The sequence below is a fragment of the Leopardus geoffroyi genome, chromosome B4 (genome assembly GCF_018350155.1).
Source record: "Leopardus geoffroyi isolate Oge1 chromosome B4, O.geoffroyi_Oge1_pat1.0, whole genome shotgun sequence".
Taxonomy (NCBI): domain Eukaryota; kingdom Metazoa; phylum Chordata; class Mammalia; order Carnivora; family Felidae; genus Leopardus; species Leopardus geoffroyi.
Genome location: NC_059341.1, coordinates 131253828 through 131278704, shown reverse-complemented (window position 1 = coordinate 131278704; position 24877 = coordinate 131253828). Strand labels below are relative to the sequence as shown.

General features: G+C 51.9%; 1 protein-coding gene and 1 long non-coding RNA gene across 10 annotated transcripts in view; one reads left to right on the top strand and one right to left on the bottom strand.

Moving 5' to 3' along the window:
- Positions 1-24877, top strand: part of CACNG2 (calcium voltage-gated channel auxiliary subunit gamma 2) — a 108127-nt gene that overhangs the window by 10333 nt on the left and 72917 nt on the right. The gene's annotated exons all lie outside the window — the stretch shown is intronic.
- The window catches only part of LOC123591471, a 107841-nt gene continuing 101996 nt past the window's right edge, over positions 19033-24877 (bottom strand). For 7 of the 9 annotated variants that reach the window (XR_006709347.1, XR_006709349.1, XR_006709353.1 and 4 more), the window contains one exon: positions 19033-24844. This is a non-coding gene — a long non-coding RNA (uncharacterized LOC123591471). The remainder of the gene's footprint in view (positions 24845-24877) is intronic. The other 2 variants (XR_006709352.1, XR_006709351.1) reach the window with 2 other exon arrangements.

The window sequence follows — 24877 nt, the reverse complement described above, 5'->3', positions numbered from 1 at the left end:
AAACCCGGAGCATCCTCTAGACCGCGCTTTTCTCCTAGGCTCGGCTGGAACCACTTGGTGAAAGACCCGAGAAGAGGCAGGTGTCTCCCTGGCACCCTGCGCCCCCCACCCCACCCCCCCCAGGGCAACAGCTTTGCCATAAATGAGCTTCAGGAAGCCGCTAAGGCCACCGCCAGCCTTTTCTCTTAATCTAAATCCTGGTCCTTATCACCCGGCCCAGAGGTACTGACTTAGCAGCCCTGAGTCTGCCTCTGAGGAGTCACCACTCCTTTCCCTTCCTGACGCTGTATTTATTCACTCTTCCCTGAACTTCCTTGACCTTGGGTAGTCTTCCAGCTGCTAACAAGAGTGCCAAGGATTAGCTCTGAGATCCCAGGTGCACGGTTGCTGTGGCCTCGTTGTATGGGGAATCGGCACCTTGCTTTGCTCTACAGCATCCACCGTGGAGTTTCGGTGTCAGCCTCTCTCTGCCCTGGCTGTGGGGCACAATCCACTGGTGACTGGCTGCTAGCCTTTCTTCCAGCCTTGCCCCCGTTGCTTTCCTCTCTCGCTTTCTCTGCCTAAAGGATCATTCAGTCTTTTCTGTCACTTCTCCGCCCCCAGCCCTCTGTCTGTACGAGTCTTATCCCTCATCCTTCTTGAAGTCTCCCTAAGGTTGGAAACTCTTCTCCCCAGGTTTTCCTCCAACGTGTTTGGCACAGAAGGTAACCCTGGCATCACGTCAACAGTAATGATAACATAAATGATAATAGCTGATCATTCGTTGAGTGCTTCCTTTGCGCTAAGCACTCTTTAGAGGCTTTTCAGAGGCTAGCTCTTGCGTAACTTTCACAATTCTGAAGGTACATGCGGTGATGCCCATTATCTCCATCTTAAGAGGCTCAGAGCAGTTAAGTAACTTGCCCGAGGGCACACAGCAAGTCGCAGCCCAAGTCTGTCCGTCCCCCAAACCAGTGCACAGCCTTCCTAGTGCGCTAATTGTTATATTTCCCATCATCCCCTAGCCCCCAAGTTTATAAATAAATCTCTTGGAGGGGCGCCTGGGTGGCGCAGTCGGTTAAGTGTCCGACTTCAGCCAGGTCACGATCTCGCGGTCCGTGAGTTCGAGCCCCGCATCAGGCTCTGGGCTGATGGCTCAGAGCCTGGAGCCTGTTTCCGATTCTGTGTCTCCCTCTCTCTCTGCTCCTCCCCGTTCATGCTCTGTCTCTCTCTGTCCCAAAAATAAATAAAAACGTTGAAGAAGAAAAAAAAAATAAATAAATCTCTTGGAGAACTTGAACTCCATTCATGATGCAGTCTTCAGAACTTTGAAGCTTACATTAGGAATATGCTCCTTACACAGGGCAGAGTGGGGGGACGTGGAGGGACTGCCAGTTTCTTTCGTTGCTTTGAAGACAGAAGAATGCCTCAAAACGCATGGACATCGTGCTAGCTACAGTTTCTGGAGGGGGAAAGGGGTGAAAAAAATATATATATATTTATTTATTCCCTCTCCCCCACCCTCTGCCAAAAGGGCCTGTTCCCAACCACATTCCACCTGTCTCCAGGATTCAGCTAACTTGTCACTTCCCCGACACCTCAGCTGCCTCCCACTAGGTTACAGCCCCTCCCTCTTTCCTTCCACAGCATCCACGTGTGTCTCTAACACACTTTCCCTCTTCCCGTTGCTTGTTCCCAGTTCTGTCTCCGCTTCTAGACCATGAGTTCCCTAATCCTTTTCATCGACAAAATTCACTCGGTTACTATGTGCCAAGTTCCATCCCAGGCTCCAGATTTTAAAAAGGTGGAAAGATGGGGCCCCTGCCCTCCAGGAGCTTCTGCTCTAGTGGGGGATAGAGGGACACAAGCAGCCACGCTCCGGGTGGGGACTCTGCTCCAGGAAGAGGCATGAGACAGCACGGAGTGTTCAGGGGAGCACAAGAGGTTTCTGGTATTGCTGGGCGCCAGGTGTGGGCGGGGAGGTAAGGGAAGGTATTAGTACCCGAGGGACAAGATTGGACAGAGCCCACATCGTGGAGGGACGGCTGTGCTGTGCAAAGAGCCCAGAGAGGAGAATGTCGGGAAGGGAAGGGACATGGTCAAACTCGCACTTGGGAAGGATCGTTTGGAAAGTAAAGATGGGGACGGGGCGGGGAGGACAGAGCGGAGACTCCAGGAAGGAGGGGACTGCATGGTCTGGGAAGTGATGAAGCAGCTGGCCCAGGGCAGGGGACTGACCCTAGAGGATCCACAGGACCTGGGGACTGTCGTTGTGTCAAGTAAGGTGTGACAGTGAGTGACCTTGTCTGAGTCGGTGCGAGCAAACAGGAGACATCTGCAGGGAGAAGACGAGACCTTTCGTCTTGGATAGAGCGATTCCCACCTGCGTCCCCCTGGCCTCGCCCAGTGCCGGGCATATAGTAGGAGCTCAGTCAGTGTTTGTTGAATGGATGGATGGATGGATGGATGACTATAGAAAAAGGACATAGAACGTAGCTTCGCGTCTGAGATTAGGATACATATTTAATCTCAGATTTTTCTCCCAGCACCATCGTAATCCCAGGATATTCCAGCCAGGCCTGGAGCTCCAGTCAGCTCTGGCATTTGTCGGCCTGGGTTTAAGCCCCAAACCTATCACTTATCAGCGAGGTGACCTTGGATGAGGAGTGTCACCTCTCTGACTCGATTTTCTCAGGTGTCAGTGGGAAAAGTTGTATCTCACTCATGAGTTGGTCATGAGATTTTAGCAAAATGCTCGTGTAAAGTGCTCGGCGAGATGCTGATACATAGTAAGTGCCACTGTCCTTATCCGTAGTGTGGCGATGGTGGTCACCCTAGCAGTTGCAGTCGGTGGCCTGCCAGCGAGTTGTGTTTAGCCCTCGAATCTTCCGCAAACGAAGAACTTTCCTATAAAAATTCCTAGTCATGGCTTCACTTGGGAGAAAAACAAAACAAAACAAATCGGGTTTTTTGTGACCCCGGGACCCCATTCCTGTTTGGCCACCGATGGCAGGGGCCGGGCGGACAGTAGGTGGCCCCTTCAGGCGTGGCAGGTGCTCTGCAGTCCCCCGGGGTCCCTGCCGCTCCCACGTGTCTTCCGTGGCCGCTTCGCCCCTGTGGCCTCCCTCCGGCCTCCCTCCACAGCGCATCTGAATTTGCAGCCGCTCCTCTAAGGCCAACGGCAATCGATCGCAGGCAGCGTCTCTGTCTCCTGGTGGCCAGAAATGCTGAGAATGTTAAGCAAAACAAAAGCAGCCCGGGCAGGGCAGAGCCACTCACAGGGCGAAGCAGGCGGCGCCTCCGTGAACAGATGCGTGAATATCTCCCATCCCCGGGCAGTGCTTGCTGATGAGATCCGGGTGGAGGGCCAGCCCGGCCGGCTCCCTCCACACAGCATTCCATCAGTGTGCTAAACGCTGCCGCCTTTAAAGAGAGCCTCTCACCCATATGCCGCCACCCCCACAGCGTCTCTTTCAGAGGCTGACATTTTCTGACCTTGACCCCGGTTCGGGAAGCGCACCCTGTCGTGCAGGCCATGTGGTCTGCTTTATTCAATAACTAAATGGCAGGCACCAGGGACACAACCCATGTTGTCGGCCTGGCCGAGGAGGGAGGGGAGGGGGCGTTGCTGGAGCATGGGGGGTTCTCTTCTTTTTTTGCCCAGCGAGCTTCGGAGAGAAGAGGGAAATTTCTAGAGGGTTTTTTGTTTTTTTTTTTTTTGCGGGGTGGGGAGGGTGGACAGGAGGTGCCCGGCAATTGCTCAGAAAGGATATGAACTTCTAGACGTGCAGTTTGATCTGGGAGGATGGTCACATGATCCAACGTGACACGTGTTGGATGTTTGGCATGCCAGGCTCTGTGCTCATGCGCAGGGCTCAGAAACAAGTCAGCTCCAGGGGAAGGGGGTCTGCCCTGACCCTCCCCTGCTGGCATCACCCATCCTCCTCCTAACCTCCCCCTGCCTGTTTTGTTTTCTCCATCGAGCCTCCTGCTCTCTGAATTTGTTTGGAGGGCATATCATTTCTCTCCCAACAAGAATAGAAACTCTGGGAGACCAGGGTCCTTTGCCGCTAATGTTGTTATTGATGGTCGAAGGTGGTGTCCACAGGTGTGACGGGAATGGTTGGTGTTCCCTGAGAGTGGACGGTGTTTGAGGGTCTCCTATGTGTTGGGTCGCGTCCTATGGACCCATCTTCCTTAGGCCACACAGCACTTTCTAGCGTGGGGGTTATGATCTTATCTTCCCAGGAGGAAACAGAGAGAGTGTATTAGTTTCCTACGGCCTGCTGTGACCAATCACTACAAACTCAATGGCTTAAGATAACACCAACTTATCACCTTACAGCTCTGGAGGTCGGGAGTCTGAAATTGGTCTCACTGGGTTAAAATCAAGGTTGTCAACGGGGCCGTGTTCCTTCTGGAGGCTCGGGGCGGGGGGGGGGGGTGGGTGACTCTGTCTCCTGGCCTTTTCCGGCTTCTAGAGACTGGCTGCGTTCCATTGGGGCAGAAAGATTTCCTCCATTTTCAAAGCCCAGCAGGTGCCAGACAAAGTCTTTCTCGTGCCGCATCTGTCTGATTCTGGCTCTCCTGCCTCTCTCCTCCACATGTAAGGACCCTCGTGATTACAGTCGGCCTGCCTGGATAATCCAGGATAATCTCCCTCTCTTAAGATCAACTGATTAGCAAACTTAATTCCATCTACAACCTTAATTCCCCTTTGGCATGCAACATAGCATATTCACAGGTTACAGGAACTGGGATGGGGGGCATCTGCAGCCGGCCGTTATTCTGCCTAGCACGGGAAGCAAGTGTTTAAAGATGCCCTAACGTCACAGCCTCAGAATGGTACTCCTGGAAGGGATTTTAGGGCTTGTACCAGGAGGGATCAGATTTGACAAGTAACAGAAACAGAAAATTAACAGAGGCTTAAATGAGACAAAAGTTTTTCCTCTCTTAAGTAAACCAATCTGGAGACAAGTTTGGTTTGGAGGCACCACAAGCAGGTTAGCGACGCAGGTGCCTACCTACTCACCCATCCCTGTGGTGTGGCCTTCAACCCCACAGTCTATAATGGCTGCCAGAGCTCCAGCCACTGTCTTCAGATTCCAGGCTTCAAGGCAGAGAATGGCACGAAGAGACAAAGGCAAAAGGGCACCTGTCCCATGGTTCTTAAGGAAGTGTCCTAAAAGATATCACACAACATTTTTGTTTTGTTCTCATTGGCCACAAGTTTGTCACTTGACCATACACTGGCTGTAAGGAAGTCTGGAAAACATAATCTTTATTCCAGATTGAAGGAGGGTATCTAGCAGTGCATCCAGGGAGCTCATCTGGTCCAGACCCTCACTTTGGGCCCCAAGAACTTGAGGCCCCGAGAGGGAGGGGATTCCGCCAGCGGCGTGGAACCAGCCAGCAGTGGTGCTGGGACCAGCATCCATGTGACCCCGGTCCCATCCCAGCATCAGTGCAGAACCTCACGCACCCAGTAGGGCGCTTAGCACACAGCAGGAGCTCAGTAATGCTCGGTGGAACCAGAGGGACAATTCCCTGGGGACCACGTGCTCCACCTCCCTCTGGGCAGGACCACCAGCACTCATGGATCTCTTTAGCCCCCTCCTTCCGCTTACACCCCTGCACACCCTTGGGTGAGCTCCGGGCTTCCCCACCTGTTCCACAAAGTCACACGGGAGGGCGGTAGGATCTGGCCAAAGAGAGCCTTCAGATGGCAATGAGAAACAGAGGGACGGGGACATCTACTTGGAGATGGGGTGTTATGTCTGGCATTCACAGTGGTGGTGTTCACGCTGACACAGCGAAGCGGGGGACGGAGGCTGATCGAAACGCGAAGGCTGTTCCCCACGGGCTGCAAAAGCCAGAGGTGTGGCGTTTCCTGTCCTTGCCAGTTCCAACGTGCACAAAGATTTTCTACTTTCCCAGACTTCTCTGTTTTCAAGTCTCTGTCTCCTCGGCCAGGCAGGAAGGCACTTGAGACAGGGGGCTGTCAGATTTGCCTGTGTGTCTCATTGCCTGGCAGGGTGCTTGGCACACGATGGGCATTTGGTCAATAAGTGGGAAATCGGCCATTCGGTCTGATGAAATAGCTAAGCCAGGGTCTGGCACATAGTCGACTTTCAGCAAAAAAAAAAAATTTTAAGGAAAGAAGGGGGGGAAAGGAGGAAAGGAAAGAAGGATGGAAAGACAGAAGGAGGAAGGGAGGGATACATTGGTTTGAGTCGTGGCTTGCCATGGAAGCAGCAGCTCAGAGAACAGGCCGCTCTCCCGGCCTCAGCCCTGGAATAGCAGAATCCCTCCCCCAGGACTGAGTTCACAGGAGAACACAAGAACCTGGCCGGGAAGGTCTGTTTCAAAGGGCCTCCCCTCTAGCTTGAGAACACTGTGCCTTTCAGGCTTCCCCGTGGGCCTCGGTACATGGCACCAGGGTTACAAGGACATGGCCTGAGGCAGAATGGGTGGGGTGGCTGATGGGGGGGAACAGGGAACACTAAGGCAGGGATAGGAAGCCGCACCCCACCCTCCCCCGCACCCCATGCCAAGGCTAAGACAGTGGCTTAAAAAGGGAGAGCTGGGGAGAGCAGGAGGCGGGACCAGAAGCTCAGCAAAATGAGGTTGGTGTTGGGGGAGGGGGACGTGGAAAGGGTGGGCAGAGGCCGCTGGGAGGGAGGGAAGACGGCTGAGCACGGGAGGGGGCCATCCCCTCTCGGAGCAGCCGCAACCTTGGAGCCGGAGGGTCCGTGACAGTTGGTCGGAGGGTCCGTGACAGTTGGTCGGAGGGAAGAGAGGCGGCCCGCCTCACCCCAGGCAGGGACAGACACCCCCTTCCAGCCCCAAAACACTGCGGGAGGAGAACTCACCGAGACCCAGAGATCGCAGCGAACAACCAGGCAGGAGAGGTGTATTTGTGGACTGAGCGATGAAGCCGCAAAGCCTGTGGCCGGGACTCGGGCTAAAATTACAGACCGGGAGACAGGACTGCACACCTGAGCAGCCTGGGACCGTAGATCTTCCCTAAAACCCAACCACATCCTACCCTAGTTTTCCCTGAGTGATTGACTAAGCGCCATCCAACAGAAAGAGCCCCGCTGGGGCATCAGATGGGCGTGGGTTTGAGTCCCCACCACTTCTGTAACCTCAGGGAGAGGGGGGTCATCTCTGCTGTTTCTTATCTGCCACAGGGCACCGGAATGATGATGCCTGTCATGCAGTGGGTTATAAATTGTAAAATAATCTCTATAAAGGGCTTGTACACAGAGAAGACGCTCAAAAGATCGGTGATGTTGTAAATCAAGATTTCCCACCCTTCAGCCATTTGGGTTCCGCCTTCATTATGTCTGCCGTGTCCAGGTGCCACCTGTATTGTTATTAACTTAACACTTATCTTTAATTGGCCCTGTTTTAGCCTCATCCTAAGCAATAATAGCCAAGGAATCACTGGCTTAATGCACTAGTTAAAATTTTAACACATATTAAAAATACTCCACTTAAGTCTGCTTAAATGTTCATCCCTCTACCAACTAAATTCATCTCAGATACCACAATAGCCCATCATTCACTTTGCAAATGCACCATTCTGACCTATAAACCTTCCCCCAGGTTTGAAAAAGATGGAGAGACGGGTGTCCCTTTACCCCCATTACTCACAGCTTTTTTTTTTCTTTAGTGATAAAGGGGCGGAAAGTGAAGAGAAGGTCAGAGGGTCAATCCACAGAAATTGCTTGGACTCCAAGAGCCTTTCTATGGCGTCAGGAACACTCAGCTCTTAGTTAAAATGCGACCCATTCTTACATCTATAGAAGGACAATGATGCGGACTATCGCCCAGAGAGAGGTCGTGAGCCTAACTCCCTTGTTGACACACTGGCTTGAGCTGGAGAACCTTCCCTCTGTTTTCCTGCAGGGTCTTGAGGAGATGTCCCTCCCAGGACCACCTGGGTGAGAGGAATTAGCCCTTTCTTCTGCATCTCCCAGAAGTGAAGGGATTTCTTTCTAGAGTCTCTCCAACATTGAGGGATTTGACCCTAGTGTGAAGAGGTACTATGACATTTCTCAGTAATGATTGTCCTTGGTGGGGGGTGGGGGGGGGCGCTGAGGCCAGCCTTGTAATAATGGTAATGACCATCTTGCATGACCATCACAGGAGAAAGGATTTAGAGGGACATAGGACAGGTTGGGAATAATGTCGGTTAGGACACCAGGTGTTGGATCAGAGCAGAGGGACACAGGTATTTCCTTCCCTACCTTTGATCCTGACTCAACCACTTAGTTTCACAGGCTCGTCTATAGAGCATGGTCTTGAAATTGTAGCATTGAACTTCACCCCAAGCGTGTTTATCCTGAACATCCAGCACTGTCTCGTTACAGCCTAGCCTGCTGAGAAGAGACAGTTACTTCTTAAACAGTTGAACAAATCAACACATTATCGAAGGTATAAACTGATTGCTGGGTATTACTGTGGGGGCCTGGAAATAAATCACCGTCTATGCAGCCGTGTACAGAGAGGCCAGGGAAGAAAGGATGCCTCAAAGGACGAGTTGAGAGCAGCATGCTTTTCCTTTGGAGGGGCCTGAGCTGTCGTGAACTAGTTGGCTCTAAGAGCCCCCTTTGGGATGGCAGGCGTGGGGGAAGTAAGCGTTCTCGCAATGAAGCTGATGGGATTTTAATAGCCAGACAGATGGCCTGAGAAAAAAAGGAAGACTTTTTTCAAATGAGGGAAAACACTTCCATAGCTTCCCTTCAATTAAAACAAAGTGAGAGCCCTCCACGTCAGGAAGATTTATCACCATTATTAGTATTGTCAGCTTGGAGGTCTTCTTTTTAATAATTGCGTGATTAAGCATCAATAACAAAGTAGGGTAGTATTTTCAAACAAATTAGAGGGTGTAGCTGTCCACTGACTTTCAGTGCAATTATTATCACTTTGGCTTCATTTGATTTCACAATTTAATAATGATCCCAAATAATTATGTTGTTGCCATTCTTATTTATACAAACAAATATTTGTTGTTTATTGGATTGCTTAGTGTCCACCCTCCTAATAACTGTAGGGTTCCATACAAGCCACCGGTGAGCAGTCAGCATTTCTCAAAATCTGGTATCACAAAACCTCGGATGAAAAGGAAATGCAAAGAAAAGAATGTCTTCAAAAAGAAAGGGAGGATAGAGAGAGAAGGAAGAGAGGAAAACAACATCTACTGAGGACACTCCTAGGTGCCAAGTGTTTTTATTGTTTCCTCAGAACAATACACAGCATCTATTTTAGGAGCCCCCGTAGCAGGAAGGAGAGATTAAGGAGCTGAGAGATTAAGTCACACAGCTAACAGGTGCACTGGTGGGAGTCAGGTTCAGGGTTCCCTCCTCACCCTCTTCACTCCAACAGGGGGGCTTCCCACCCTGCAGCTCCTTCTCAAGCATCACCACGCTGTGGGAACCATTCCTGTCCATGGTGATGGGCTGTCTCAGAGTGTTCCTGCGGTGGGTAAAAAGGCAGTGAGTTCACAGGGAAATCCTGCCCCCTGGTCTGCCTATGTTACACTTCCCTAATTCAACGATCAGGTTCTCCTAAGGGCTGAGGACTGTAAGGACAAGCTGATGACAGAAGGAGAGCTGATCCCTAAGAGCATGCAGCCCAGGCATCCTTTGGCTGTACCAGAAATGGACAGAGAGGAGGACGTGATATTCCACAGGAAATGTGCATGTACCATGCACATGCCTACCATGAGCTGGGTGCTTTGGGAGCTACAACCGTATGGACCTTCTTTCATTCAAATCCTACGGTGTTTCCTATATGGCATTGATTCCCATTGCACAGATGACAGAACTGAGGCCAAAAGAAAAATGACCTTTTCAGGCTAGTTGTTGGAAGAGTTGGGACTTAAATCCTGTATACCCAATGGATTCCAAACATTAATAATCAATTTTACTTCAGCATCAGGGTCATGAATTTTGATAAGGGACAAAAGGAAAGACTGGGAAAGATTAGGGATGTGACCCAAAAAGAGACTGAGAATAAAGGTGGTGGCCCAAGGAACTATGGGTTTAATTCCTTTTTGGTCCAAAAGCTGACACTCGAATCCAGTTCAACAAGCACTCACCGGATGTCAACAATGTGCGCATGATGGCCCTAACGCACTGGCTACGAACCAAAGGTTCGGATTTGCTGACTTCTTCCATTTTAGAAACTTTTGATGCTGAATAAAGACATGTACTCTTTTTTCCCACAGAAAGATAAAATAGTTTAGTTTCTCTTCATCATTCTCTTTCTAAATAAGAAAGTTCTGGTCTCTGTACTAGGGTGTTTGGAAGCATTCTCTATGTGCTAAGTTGCCGTACTGGTTTGCTTTAGGTTTTGAGCTCCAAACAAGCTGCAGGTGAGTGTGGAAGTCTGAAGAAAAAGGAGAAAGTCCTAGAAATACAACCAAAAAGAGAAAGAAAAAGATGATGATGATAGATGATAGATAGATAGATAGATAGATAGATAGATAGATAGATAGATGATAGATAGATAATAGATGGATGATGGATGGATGGACAGTTAGATGGGTGGGTGGATAGACTGATTGATTGATGGATGGATAGATTGATCAATCAATCAATAATGAGCTATACATCGGCAGATCTTGAGCTTCTAACTTATTTATGAATAAAGCAGATAAAAATTTGTAAATAAAAAAACATAGAAAGTGATTTTTCCATGTTCATTCCTATTTATAAAAATATAAATAAATATATAAAGAGGTTGACAGGAGTGAGGTACCTGGGTGGCTCAGGTGGTGAAGCATCTGACTCTTGATTTTGAATCAGCTCATGATCTCCCAGTTGTGAGATTGAGCCCCATGTGGGGCTCCATGCTTGGCATGGAACCTGCTTAAGATTCTCTCTCTCCCTCTCTCTCTACTTCTCCTTCTCCCTCTCTCTTTCTCTAAATAAATAAACAAATAAATAAAATAAAGGTTGACAGCAGACAAAGAATGGAACGGTGCAGGACAGAATCAGAGTTATTAGGTGTGGTGGTGATGGTGGTAACAGTGAAGATAGTGGTGAAGGAGGTGGTGCTGATGGTGGTGGTGATGAGACGATCACGATGATGGTGGCGGTAGTGGTGATGGTGGTGGTGATGACCATGATGGTAGCAATGATGATGATGGTAATGGTGGTGATTATGTTAATGGTGGTGGCGTCAGTGGTGGTGGTGATGATGTTAGTGATGACGATGATGATGGCAGTGGTGGTGGTGGTTGTGGGGATGGTGGTGGTGGTGATGGTGGTGATGACGGTAACGGTGGTGGTGGTGATGGTTAGTGATGACGATGATGACGGTGATGGTGGTGGCGATGGTGATGCTAATGGTGGTAGCAGCAGTGATGGTGGTGATGGTGATGGTGGTGGTGGTGATGATATTAGTGATGTTGATGATCATGATGGTGGTGGTGGTGCCAGTGGGGGTCTAGTGGTGATGGTGATGAAGACGTAGTGATGAAGGTGGTGATGATGGAGATGGTGACAACAGTGATGATCATAGGGATTGTCATCATGATAAGAACGTTCGGAACATTCTTTACAGTGTCCAAAGGCTTTGAACTCATGGTGCTTCATTTTAGAAGAGAAACCCTATTCACAGCAATATGCTGGATTTGTCAAAACAACAACTATTTCTAATTCTAGTTCCACCACGAGTGTCACCTCAGCTCAGAGTTCAGAGAAAAGGGAGGAGAGCCATGGGCTCTTCCTGCCTCAGACACAAGCGGACCACTGGACAGGGACAAAGGAACAGTTACAGAAGCCAGGGCGAGGCTGCAAAAGCCCTCTCCCCCCTTCCCTCAACCACCCGCCCCCAGCCCAAGGTCATTCACTCAAATCAGTCCCCAAAATTGATAGTACCTAATACCTTTGTCATGTGACAGCTGTGTAGGGGCTTTTACAAAATGCAAAAATGATTGTGGTCTGATTCCTGGTGGCTAAGTAAAAATCATCTGTGATCATTGAAACGTATTTAGTTTTTAGAGAATGAGGAATCCATGGAGAGCAATCTTCTGTAACCTCTTAAGGAGTCCCACGGACATAGCAAGGGGGGCGGTCCGTGGCTGGTGCCTTGACTGTTTTCCACATCTTCCTGTAAAGGCCTTTAGCCCTGACTGCCCACCACAGTTCACCGTAACTGTTCCCACATCCTTTTTTTTTTTTTTTTTTTTTTTTAAGAAAAGTTAAAATGCTGACGGATACGCTGCCAACAAAATGATTTCTTCAAAAATAACCTAATAACTGAATATCAGATTAAGGCACGGGCAGCTGTACGGTTTCCTCTGGCCATGCCAGGTGCCAAAATAATTGCCTGCTCTGGTTGTGCCGAAAACTTTGGGGATGTTGGCTGTGTCGGAGGGCTGGACATTCCGGCAATGACACGAACCACATGTCCTTGGGAAGAGGGGGTGTGATGACGTCCCCAGCAGGGTTTGAGGAGGGGGAGAATCAGGTCAAATGCCTGGGGACGTACCTGGGGAGAGAAGAGGTTGCTGTCGGAGGTGCGGCTCTGTCTTGGATATTAAAAGAAGGGGCTGGTGTCACCTGTAGAAAGGGAAGGTAGCCGTCTGGCTCCGGTCCAGTGGGGCGGGGGAGGGGAACAGGTGTGAATGACTAGCATGGAGGTGGAAATTGGGTCAGATCTGTAGTGTGGGGAGGCGTAGGGGGAATGTTATCGCATGTGCATGGGGAAGGATGCAGCCAAATTGGGTCACGTCTTTGTGGAAATGACGAGAGAACTGGGTCAGAACTGTGGGGGAGAAGGCTCGAGAATTGGGTCGCGTCTTTGGATAGAAGGGGGAATTGGGTCAAACGTGAACGTGTGTGGAAAGAGGGTAGTAGAAGGTGATAGAGAGAGTGGGCTGATTCTCTAAGATCAGAGGGGAAGGGGGGTGAGGGGGCACCTTTGGTTCACACAAGGGTTAGAAACTGAGATTCTGACTGATGGCCATCTTCTCCCAGTTCTGGTGACTTGCTGGCCCCTGTCATGTGACATGGGACAAAGTCATGTGACATGGGACAAAGTCAGGCTTTCCTGCCCCTACCCCCCTGCCCCCAAATCGCGTGTCATAAACCTCAGCCAGGACAGGGTGTGATTCATTCTTCAGCGCTTTGCAAGCCAACCCCAATTGGCACCTGGGGAGGTAACAATCCCATCACTTGATGTGGCCCCATTTGACCTGGGGTCTAAGCCTGGGGAGCAGCTGCCCTCCCCTCTGGGTTCCAGCACATCAATAGATTCAACCCTAAGCCTCCCTCCATCCCCACCCCTGGCATCACTGCGTGGCCTGATGACTCAGAGCCTCAAAGTACATTTTGTAAATGACAGCTCAGTAACAAGTTCCTATTAGCGACCTCCCAACTGGCTTTGTTCAAATCCATGCGATCAAGGGCCAGTCAAGCCACAGCAGTACTTAAAAGGGATGTACTTTTATTAATTAACTGAGTTCCCATTGGCTACTTGGTTGACGAGAACTGTTCTCAAGGCAAAAACAGAACGTGCTATTCACAACTCCGTCGGCTGTGACACTCTACGGAGAAAATGTATTAAATCCGCAGAACTTTATTACGATTGAATCGAGCCACAGGGTCAGCACACGCCAGCACATACTTCTCCGTAATTTCAGCTTCATTTATGCCCATGTGGGTTAAGTAGGGTTTCTATTAAAGCGTTCAGCACACCCGTGACCTGCCATGTCCTCTTGGGACCGATGTAAGGAGTTATAATGAGTCTCCTCAGATAGGGCCGCATTGGTTAAATCTGCATTTCACCTCCTTCTGAGAATTCCCTTCTATTGATACGGATCACCGTGATTAATGAGACAGGCTTCTGTGGCCTATGGGCCACTCTGATGCAGCCCCGAGGAAGATGCTCGTGTAGGCAGCACAGTGGTAGGGAAACCGTATCACTCCCTATGCCCTGGACGATGTTTAAGAAAGGACAGACCAAAGAACTAAATGCTCCCTATTCTTAAGGTGATACTGGTAGTATTTTGGAATGACGGGGAAAGAGGCCTGACAAATACCCTCGTGGATCGAACAACGTGGCTCTGGTTTTTCCCGGAGCCTTGGGATCTCTGAATCTTGCAGAGATCTGAAAGCCTGAAAGGATCTTGCAGAGATCTGAAAGCCTTCGCCAGGAAACGAAGAGAGGGAGAGGGACTGAAAGCGAGCCGTTCCCTCTGCAATTCAAATCAAACCTTCGTTTTCCTCCGCAGAGTTATTTTAAGTCATTCATTATTATTTTTCCTCTGAAGCGGAGGCCGGTTGATACCTGCAAGATTGTTAGAACCGAAGAGCGTAAAGAGGACACGGAAGTATTATGCCTGCTGCAATTTCAGATGAATTTGGTGCTGACAAAAGATTTTTAAAATACACACGCGTGCGCGCGCGCGCACTTCATATTACAAGAGGCAGAAAGGGAGACAAGCCTTCCGACCGGCAGCTGAGGGAAACGAGGCCCCCGCCGTTTTTCTAGGGCCCTCGCTGAGGCTGGCCGGCAGATGTTCCCACACCGCGGGGTAGAGGAAATGGCACCAGATGTGGGGGCAGAGGATCTGGGCTGGCGGCGGTCTGCTCTTCCACTTCTGGGCGGCGTGACCTTGACCGAGGCCCTTTCTTCACCCTCTGAGGCCGTGTGTCCCTCTGTGAAACAGAGGGCGGGTAATTCCTGCCTCCTCAGTGGTGAGCCATGGCAGACAAAGGACCTTCTGGCAGATCGGCTCACTTCATGCCTCCTCCGAGCAGTCTCCCAGGAAAAGGGTGTTGGCAAGGCCTGGGCTTCTAGGGTGGATCTGAGACTCCAGTGACTTAAAATAGGAGTCGGCTGGTGACCTGAGGCCAGTGGTTCAGCCTCTCTGGGCCTCAAGGTTCTCATTGGCAAAACGAGTGAAATCGTTCTTCTGGCGAGCTCCTGACCTGGGCGGGGGGGGGCGGTGAATGACACACAGCAGGTGCACCGTCAGCGGTTACAGGGGGCAAAGACTCTTCCCCTAAAGAGAGGGCCGTGGTCTCAACCAGAGAAGGATCTTCTGCCGCCACTAAAGATTCAGGTTTGGAGCCACTTCCGAGACCGTGGTAGTTAAAGAAAGGTCAAGGTGCAGGCTGCTGGCGTGTGGTTTACAGCTGCTGGGAGGGCAAGATCAACCCTGTGAAGATTCACAGGTGGAAGCAGGTATCCGGGTCTGGCCTCCCCAGAAGGTAGCGTGGGCCAAGCGCACTCCGCAAGGGTTGGGGCGAGACCACAAGGGGGCTTAGTAGCCCACAGGGCAGGTGTGACTGGTAAGCACCCACCGCCTCCCCACTGCGTGGACACGAATTCACTTCAGTTCTCTGCCTCCTAAAACGAGGGATGGCAGGCCCGCCCGCCTCCGAGGGTCGCCGTGAGGATCCAGCCCGATGGCGCAGACAGCGCTCTCAGTAAGGACGGTGGCTGCAACTACCATCTTGTCATGCCTGTTGACATGCGGTCGGCAGTGGTCACAGAAACTTCAAGCCAGCCTTTCTCTTCCTCCCTCTCTCTCTTTCTCAAACCTCTCCCTACGGAAAAGGAGGGAGCAGTGAGCGGGGCACCCAGGAGCCCTGACACTCCAGCGACAGCCGTGTCTTCAACTGGCAGGGTGACATCAGGAACTTAATGTAACCCAGCAGGCCCCGGGGGTTGTTTGATGGAACGTAATTCCTAGAGCCGTTATCCATACAAATGAGACTTGCCACCTTGGACGTACTCCCAGCTCTTTGAAAAAAAAGTCAACATAAAAAGACGCCCGTGTCACAGGATGGAATTCACTCCCACCCGGCTTCAGAAACTGACCGGAGCCTACTTGTTGGGTCGGAGGAGGAGAGGAGGGGAAAGGACTGAGACTTTCCGATCACTCACCTCCTAAGTCACTGTATTTTATCCCCGCCCCCCCGCCCCAAGCTGACAAATACCAAAAGCAAGAAGTACTTTATGCCGGGCACTGTTTTAGATGACCAGCCGCTATCACTTTATCTTGACCCTCACTCGGAACAACCCTTTGAGATGTTCCTATAATTAAACTTGGCATACAGATGAGGAAACAGGCTGAGGGAGACTCACAGAGCCCATCGGTAGCGAGTTAGGATGCAAGTCTGGCTCCGGAGTGCCCACCTGGAGCCTCTCCCTGCCTCCCCCCTGCAGCACAGGGCACAGTGGGTCAGCACGTGGTGTAGGGACTCAAACTGCCCGCGTTCCATCCAGCTCTCTCCGGGGCCTGCCCTGGGCCTGGGCTTCCTCATCTGTAAAATGGGAATTAAGAGGGTCCCTATCGCAAGTGTGGTTTGAGCATTAAGAGTAAAATGAGTTCGTCCTGGGTCCAAGGTGAGGGAAGAGGTGAAGTAACTTTCCCGTGGTCGCCCCTCCCCCTGCTCAGAGATGCTAGAACCAAGATGGCGGCCTGGCCCCATGGCACCATCCGCCAGAACCGACGCCAGCCCGCAGCTATCAGCCTCCGGGAGGGGCCCAGCCCCCCGAGCTCCTCAGTCGCCAGGGCTGACCTGGCCAAGCATGGGCACCACCAGGCCTTTCTTGATCCTGAGGGAGGGACAGCCACCAGCTGCCCAAGCCCCACAACCCACCAGCAGTCAAGTGCATTTGCCTCACTCCCCCGGCACATCCCCTCCCCTCCCCTCCGGACGCACACTGCCCTCTCCCTCTCGCCTGGGTGTTGTCAGCTCCTGGAAGTGACAGGTAGAGACGACATCTGCTGAAACTCCAGTGCAGTAAACCATAAAGCACACTGCTCAGGTGAGGGCTTGGCATGGAGACTGGAACCTCTGGGTCGAGTCCAAAGCCCTCAGTCCCCTATCGGAGCTCACCTACTCGGCTTTCTCCAGCACCGCGCGGCAGAAGGGTGCCAGCCCTCTCTGCTCTCCCCCCCCCCCCCCGCCGGCTCTTGGGATCAAACCTCCTCCTTCGCTTCTTCCCTCGCCCGCCTCTTCTTCCTCACACAGTGCTCTTGCCTCTTGTTTCCACGTGGAGATGCCTTTTCCACGGCATTCGAGAATCCACAAAAGAGATCCGTGTGTGTGCTGCAAGACGTTTTCTTCATAGGCGGACTGCTATCCACGTGAAAGTTTTACCAATCATTCTGCCGTCAGTGGAGTTCAGAGAATGCCACTTCCGGTCTTTTCGACCTTCTCCGAATCCTTGCTGCCCACTCGGGCTGATCGATCGCCTTGTTTCCCATCACTGGGCCCCCTCCCCACCCCACTGTCTTGGTGTCTGCAGAGATTCATTACTTCACTCCTTCAACACGTGTCTGTTAAGGTCCCAGGATGTGTCCGGCCCCATGCTCGGGGATCAAAGCAGTCAGCAAGGGAGATGCCATCCTCCGCCCACGAGGCCTACGGTCCTGGGGTCTGCTTCTCAGACATCAATGTGCACAAGTCACCCAGGGTCTGGTTGAAATACAGACTCAGGTTCAGGGGGTTCCGGGTGGGCCTCTGCTATGCAGGGGTCCAGTGAGGTCTGATGGCGGCCACGATGTGGGAGGTACCATGTCTGCTGGACGCGTGGGGAAGGAGGACTGGCCATGTGACCTAAGAGCTAGAAGGCAACCAAAACTGCTCCCGGGTTCAAGGTCACCCCAACAAGCTGGGGGAAATCTGACATCCTGAGACCCAGCTAATGGGAACCACTGCTCTCTTATCCGCACAGAGCGGCACTGAAGACGGCCTGGTGGGAGCCGCCTCTGTGCTTGTGGTTTCTTGCCCTCCTCCAGCTGCCTGGCCCCTTCCCATCTGTGCAAAAGGTTGCCCCTCCCGGGCCCCTTCCTGGCCTCCCCTTCACACGTTCCCAGTGTGGCTCTAAGTAAGGTCCGTGTCCCCTTGCCTCTCCTAGCGAGGAAAGGTTTCTAGCTTTTCTGCGAATTTCATCTGCGTCCTTCTTCCCATGATTCCTTAGTGCCCTTCTTTCTTGCCTTTTGTTGGGGTTACGGCTGTCTTGCCCCTCTGAGCCCCGTCCGTACCCTCTTATCTCCGAATATACCTCTCTTCTCTTCAAAAAGGCTGGTCACTTTTCCCACTAGTGGAAGCTTCTTTCCTGGGTGAGGGGCTGGGAGAAACCGGAGTCCCCCCACCCTCCACAGCAGAAGCTCTGGGTTCCTGACGGCCTGGAAAAGAGACAAGAGCTTTGTCTTGCAGGACGTGGAGGCAGGGACTCCAGGCAGACCCTTGGAGCACACAGGCTCCAGTCACGTCTGCAACTTAGAGCACAAGTGTCCCAGGACACACGGCCAGCCCTCTCCCTTTGGCCCACAGGAAGGCTGGGAATGTGCATGTGGTCAGAATATCCAAAAAAAAAGCTGTCTGTTGACCAGTCTGCACTTTACAGAGCAGTGAGGTCCTGATACACAGATTTGCCTTAAGACGCCGGGGTTGGGGGGTGGGAGTGGCAGCTCTGAGCCTGTCTCTGGAACATGTCAGCCTGTAATCGCCCGTCAGTCACAGCCCTCATCAAGCAAATGCCAATTGCAAGCAACAGGCCTCACAAAAGGGTATGAATTATTTAAACCAATCAGCTGTCAATGAGCGCAACAATTACGGGGGTCGAATCCAAGGGGAAAGTGAAGTGGTATTTTTCAGCCTGCTTGCAGATTGTCAGATTAATTTTCACTTATTTATTTCTGACCTTACGGAAAACGTATTAGCACAAGGTCAAAACATTTCTTTCTTTCTCTATAATTTGAGAACGTCAGAAGCATAGACATAGAAACCCGTAAAGAACGGACACTTTTTGGACCCGGCTGGCGATTCCGGCCGCCCGGCCTGCCCTTTTCACAGCCGACTTAAACTTTGAGCCTCTGTTTCTCCTTCAGAGAAGTCGGTATGAGAGGGCCTACCCTGAGAGTGTTCCAGACCCTGAACTCGTTGTAGGTAGAGCCTATTTTAAAAGCTCAATCATTTGGCCACTATGATCATCATTCTTTTCGATTATCAGGTTGTGAAGATACAAACTTAAAAATAGATCCCTCCAAACACACCCACTAGTCAGAAGATGTTAAGCCTATAGAATCTGTATTTACATGTCAAGGTGAATGTTATTTGTAATTGACGTCACCTCGTATGTTAGGTCAAAAGTTGGGTTGTGGAGTTTTGAGCGCCAAATGATGAACTGCCCCGGATCGATTGGGTTTTTCCTTAAATTCTTTTTCCACATTTGCCCTCCCATCGATAGTCAATCACCGTCTAGGCCAACACCCCGGTGCTGGTCACAGTACCTGGCACACGGTGGACTGTGTTTAATATAGGCTTATTATTGATTTTATTTTTTGGATGAACGAAGTGTGTAAGGAGAATCTTATAGTTAGATCAGTGTTCTATGGAGGCTGAGAGGCAGAGGGAGACTTGATCCCTGTATTCAAACGGTTTATAATCTAAGTATGGAAAGAACGTGATCACAGGAGCATGCACGCACATGCACACTCATGCACACACACGTGCTCATACGTGCCCACGCACACGCATGCTGGCAACCATTGGTCCGCCACAGAGTAAAGCAGGTGGTTTGGACTCCGAGTGCCACGAGAGTTCAGACAGAACTTTCTGGCAGAGTCGAGACTCCAGCCAGGCCTCAGAGGGTGCATGGGGGGGGGGGGGGGTAAGGACCCGAGGCAGGCCGATGTCACGGGGTGGGTGGGGAGGCAGGGAGCTGGATCCCCGTGGAGCTCTGGCTTATACCGAGGAAGCCACATGCCCCCGCGTAGCCAGGACAATTTGTGGAGTGGGCAGGGGGAGCCAGGGGCGAGGAAGAAGAGAGGGCCGGGAACTCAGCAGAGGTAGCAAAGGCCCCGGAAGCAGCGAGCAGTAGTACCATCTTCCTCCTGATTGTGCAGAGATCTGAGACGTCCGTGCGCCTGAACCGCTTAGAACAGTGCCCGGCACCAGGCAGGCGCTGGGCGGGCTTTGCCACTTGGTGGTCGTGGTTAACATTACCCTTGAAGATCTTGACAAGTAGCCGCGTAGATGAACTGCTTTAGGAAGCCGAGTCTGGCAAAGCAAAAAAAACCAAGATAATTACCAGATATTTAGGCCAGAAGAGAACTGATTAGCATAGCTCTGTAAGGCACACTTTAACAACACCCAGTGACCTAATTTCTCGAAGGAGAAACATGAACCCTCGCTTTATTCCTCCCTGATCCAGAGGCGATGTGATGGCAAAACACAGTATTCCCTCCCCAGGCTCTTCCTCTCAAAGGGTTTTGAACCAGGGAAATCATCTGAACAGCCTCCCAAGCTGCTGCGTGGACTTAACATTTCCCCCATCACCAGGCATGTGCTTACTTTATAATAATAACTGGTCGCAAGCGCTCTTTCTGGCCTTTCTCCCCGTTAAATGGCCAAATTCACCCAGCAGCCACTGCCTGAGGCGCAGTGCTACGTCCTGAACAGGACCCAGAGCTTAGAAACGAGGGCCAGGCCCTAACTGTCGAGTGAGGTCAAGGGCCACGGGAGCAGAACAATGAAATCAGTTCGAGGGACCCAACTCCACAGGGGGCTCAGCAGAGGCACAAAAGAGGGAGTCGTGAGTTCCAGGGTGGACAACGGGGTCCTAAGCAGAGGCCAGATCACCAAAAGCCTTGACTGCCAGGCTGGGAAGTGTGGCTTTCCCCTGAGGGCAACGAACGAACGTTTTAGAAAAGGGAGGGGTATATGCAGATTTAAAATAATGAGAGCAGCTCTTGTTAATTCAGCATCTACTAGGGCCCAGGTGCCGCTCTAAGTGCTTCATGCACATGGGCTCATTCTAGCTTCATGACTTGTGGGTGAGGAAATGGATGTCCAGAATGGGCAAGTAACCTGCCTGGGGTCACACAGCATGGGAAGGGGCACACCAGGCTTCGAACGTAGGCAGCCCCAGGACCCACATGCTCATCACCAGGCTCTACTCTTACTAGAAAAATCATTCTGTCTGCATGTGACAGACAGAATGGTGGGCGCTGGGAGGACAGGAGCGAGGAGGCGTTTGGAACAAACCCAGCAGGTCCCCAAGGCTTCTCCTTGCCAACACTTCTTCCCGATAAGGCGTCTCCTCCCATTGGCCCCTCTGCCCCGTCCTGGGGTCCTTCCGGTGGGAACCTCCACCCCCAGCAGCCACCTGGGGGCATCCGCCAGGCCCTCCCCAAGGAGCCAGCCGCCCAGTGTACCCCCTCATCCGAGCTGAGTTGTAAAATCAGGAATCGATTTCTTCCGGGTCTATTCTCTTTACGTTTCAGCCTAAAACACATGCTTTTCTCCCTGGAAATTCCTATCTTAATTCTGCTTTCTTGTTCTGTAAACATTAGGAGATGATGCTTATGAGGAACTCCGTTTTATTACACTGCAGTCTAGCAAACATAATCGAATTAGGTGATGCTTTATTTGAGCACACTTCACCGGGTTCTTCCTCCCAGATAGCACCGGCCTCTCAGCTCGGGCTTCTTCGTGGCCTCTGAGCAGTGAGTAGGAAGAGAAAAGGCCTGGAAACCAAGCTCCCATCCTGGTCCCCCACCCTAGCGGGTGGCCTCAGACAGGCTGGCCTCTGACCTGAGCTTAGATCCCGTGTCCGGAAAGTGAGGGTACAAATGGTGCCCGCCCCCTCTGTCTTGTAACGTGGCTTTTGAGATTAACCTGCGCCATCCTGGCCACGGGAGAAACTCCCCCAAGAACACTGGGATGAACGTAAGCTCTGGGGGAACAGGAACGTTGGCGGTCCTTCCCATCACTGGATCCCCAGTGCCCAGAATAGTGCTTAGCACCGAGTGGTTTTCAGAATTTTTGAATGAATGAATGTCAAAATATGCCACTCGGTTTCTCAGCATGCGCGCACGTGTGTGTGTGTGTGTGTGAGAGAGAGAGAGAGAGAGAGAGAGACAGAGAGAGCGAGAGAGAAAGAGAAGGAGAAAGAGAGAGAGACAGAGAGACCCTGCAACTTTCTTGGCTCTTCTATCCTTACTATAACACTTTTCAATTCTGTTGTGCGCTCCGAACCCGCCTTGCAATTCCTGACTCACTACGTCTGTGGAATTAGGTCTGCACGGTGTCAAGTTACAGACCTTTTTGGCCCCCTGGTGCACAGCCCAGCCAGAGGGAAGGAGGGGCGGGAAAGCAGCGGTTGGCCAGGCAGTGCGGAGGAGAGCCCTTGGAAATGAGGGTGTTGGTTATTGGACGTGCTCCTTAATGAACTCAGGTGTGGCCCCTCCTAGGCATGATTTGTGCTTGTCCCTGCAACTGACAGCCTGGTTCCTTCTGAGCCTCTTCAGGGCATCGGTGCCCTTGGTTAGAAGCGGGCCCATGTGACTGAGGCCCGTGTCCTGAATTTCCCTTGTCATCCAGCCCCCCACAGATGGGAGCTGGGTTAGGGCTGCCTTGTTCTTGCCTGGGACACAGCGGGTCCCCATGACGTGGCTTTGCTGCACTCTGAACAGTATCAGGCAGTCATCTGAGGCGCCCAGGGATGCTGAGGACCGCGAGCAAGCAAACTCGTTGCATGTCTGCTTCCCACAGCTTGTGGGAGAGGCCCCCCTGAGACACATTAATAAAGATTAAAGGTCCTCCAGGCCCTGTGATCTTCGCCATGTCAAAAGGAAACAGTCACTTTTCCCTTCTCGCCGCCGTTTATTAATATTACAGGGCTTTGCTCTAAAAAGAAAAAAACGCAGGATGCTGGAGAAGATGGGTATTCTGAAGGCTCTCACTCTTATATCGCTTTGTCATTTCTCTGTGTGCGTGAAGCACTCATCAAACCTCCAATTTCTCTGATTTGGGGGAGTGCAGGGATCACTCTTTCCTCTACGTACCCCTTGGCCGGAACCAAAGACCTTCAGGTTTAGGGGCCCCAAAGCAGACTGGGTCCACAGAGAGCAGGGCCGTCCAAGATGTCACCCGCGAGGGGGAAATACATCTCCCTGTCACTTCGTACGGTCTGAGCACTTCCTCCAGCCAGACCCTGGAATAGGCACGTGTTGACAGATGCACCCAGGGGTCTGCTCTCGCGGGGCTTCTGTTCCGATCAGGACTTGCCTGAACCAGCCAGGGGGGATGGGAACCTGGGGTCCTTGATTGAGGTCTTTTGGGTTTTTAGCTATTATTATTCTCGAGACACATCCTGAGGGCTCAGGATTCATTGGACAGCTATTGTTTGAATCGCCACGTGGTGTAGGGCCCTGGGGCCATAGACACACCTAGGCCAGGGTCCCAGAAAAGAGCCAAGTTAAAAGGGATGCGTTCCCAGCTGCCTCCTGGAGAGTGAACCTGAGTTCAGCTCCCGTCTCCCCAGCCACGAGGTGGAGAAAAGACCAACCCCACTGCAGAGGGGGCACGGACGGCCTTGCACGTGCCCGGGAGAAAGAAAGTGCTCTGGAGATTGAATCCATTGTAACTGTGCAGGGGGTGTGAGCCTGCGTCGAGGGGATGCCAGGCTACAGGAGCACCTACCTCTAGTGCCCTGGCAGGAGGGCTTCCTGGAGGAGGAGACACTTGAGCTGGGCCTTGAAGGACACACCAAATTGAGTCAAGCAGAGGTGGGGAAACAGTCACTGCAGGCAGAAGGAACACAGAGGCCAAGAGGCGTGGGTTCGTCCGGCGAGTTTGGGGAAATGTGAGGAGAGTAGAGGAAGGAGCAGGGACCGCGCCAGGAAATGGGATGAACGAGTGGCCCTGAGCAAGTTAGTGACCGCTCTGTGCCTCAGTTTCTCCAACTGTCAGGTGAGGCTATTTATAGATGTGATGACATCACAGGGTGGCTAAGAATAGTGCCTTAGAATATAATTAATAAGCTGCCATTAATTCTCTGGTCTCACAAAGAGGGATATCATCACACCCATTTTTCAGGTGAAGAAACCGAGGCTCAGAACAGTTAAGGAACTTGTCAAGGCCCCACTGGGAGTGAGCGTGGAAACACTGCTCAAATCCAGCCAGTCTGAGTCCCCGGCCCATTAGGCCACTTGGCCTCTCATCCCAGAGGTGCTCATCCTGTGACAAGTTCTGGGCCAGGTCTCCCCCCCACCTAGGGGGCCATCAGTTTTGACGCCCATTTCCCTCGGTGACATGCAGGGGGGCTAGTTCCCAAAACAGGTTTCCAGTGAGGGTAACCCAGGCCTTCACAAGGGGGACCCTAGTTAAAAGTGAGAGATTTGGGGACAGCAGCATCACTGGTGAAGGGGCAGCTGCTCTTAAGCACAGACCTCGGCCAAGCCCCTGACACTCGAGTCGGTGCCAAGCCCCCCCGACATCCTTCGTGGAGGGCAGTTATCAACCCCATGCGTAGACGAGGGCATCATAGGCACGGGAGAGTCCTCTGTCCCAAGTTACTCAGTTCAGAAGTGGCAGAGGTGAGATGCCACACCTCTTCTTCCCTGGAGATCACATAATCTCTGACAAAAGGGGCAATAGGTTTCAGCCTAAGGGGTGTTCTCAGGAGGTCAGCACCTGAATTTTGCTCGCCAGCCTGCAGGGAGGGGACTGGAGAGAGCCACACTCGAGCCAGGAATGTGCCTAATCGATGTGTCCGCCCAGCTCCCCGTTCCATTTCTCGACACTGGATTTGGACGGGAGCCTCCACGCAATCCTGCTCTCACACGCAGCGCCTGGGAGCGCCGAGCACGAAAGTGATTGATTTCACGGTCACGGGGCTTATAGCCGAGGAACGCACGGCCCCACGAAGGCCTGAGCTCCGAGAACATGTGCTGACACCGACACAGGGCATCAGCATCGTGGCCAGCAGTTATTGAGTGCCCACCGTCTACCGAGCGCTGCACGGCACTTTCGCTGTATCTCCCTTAATCCTCTAATCATCTTGTGCTGTGACCCTCTCCATTTTCCAGATGAGAACACTGAGGCACAGAAAGAGTAGGTAATTGACTCCA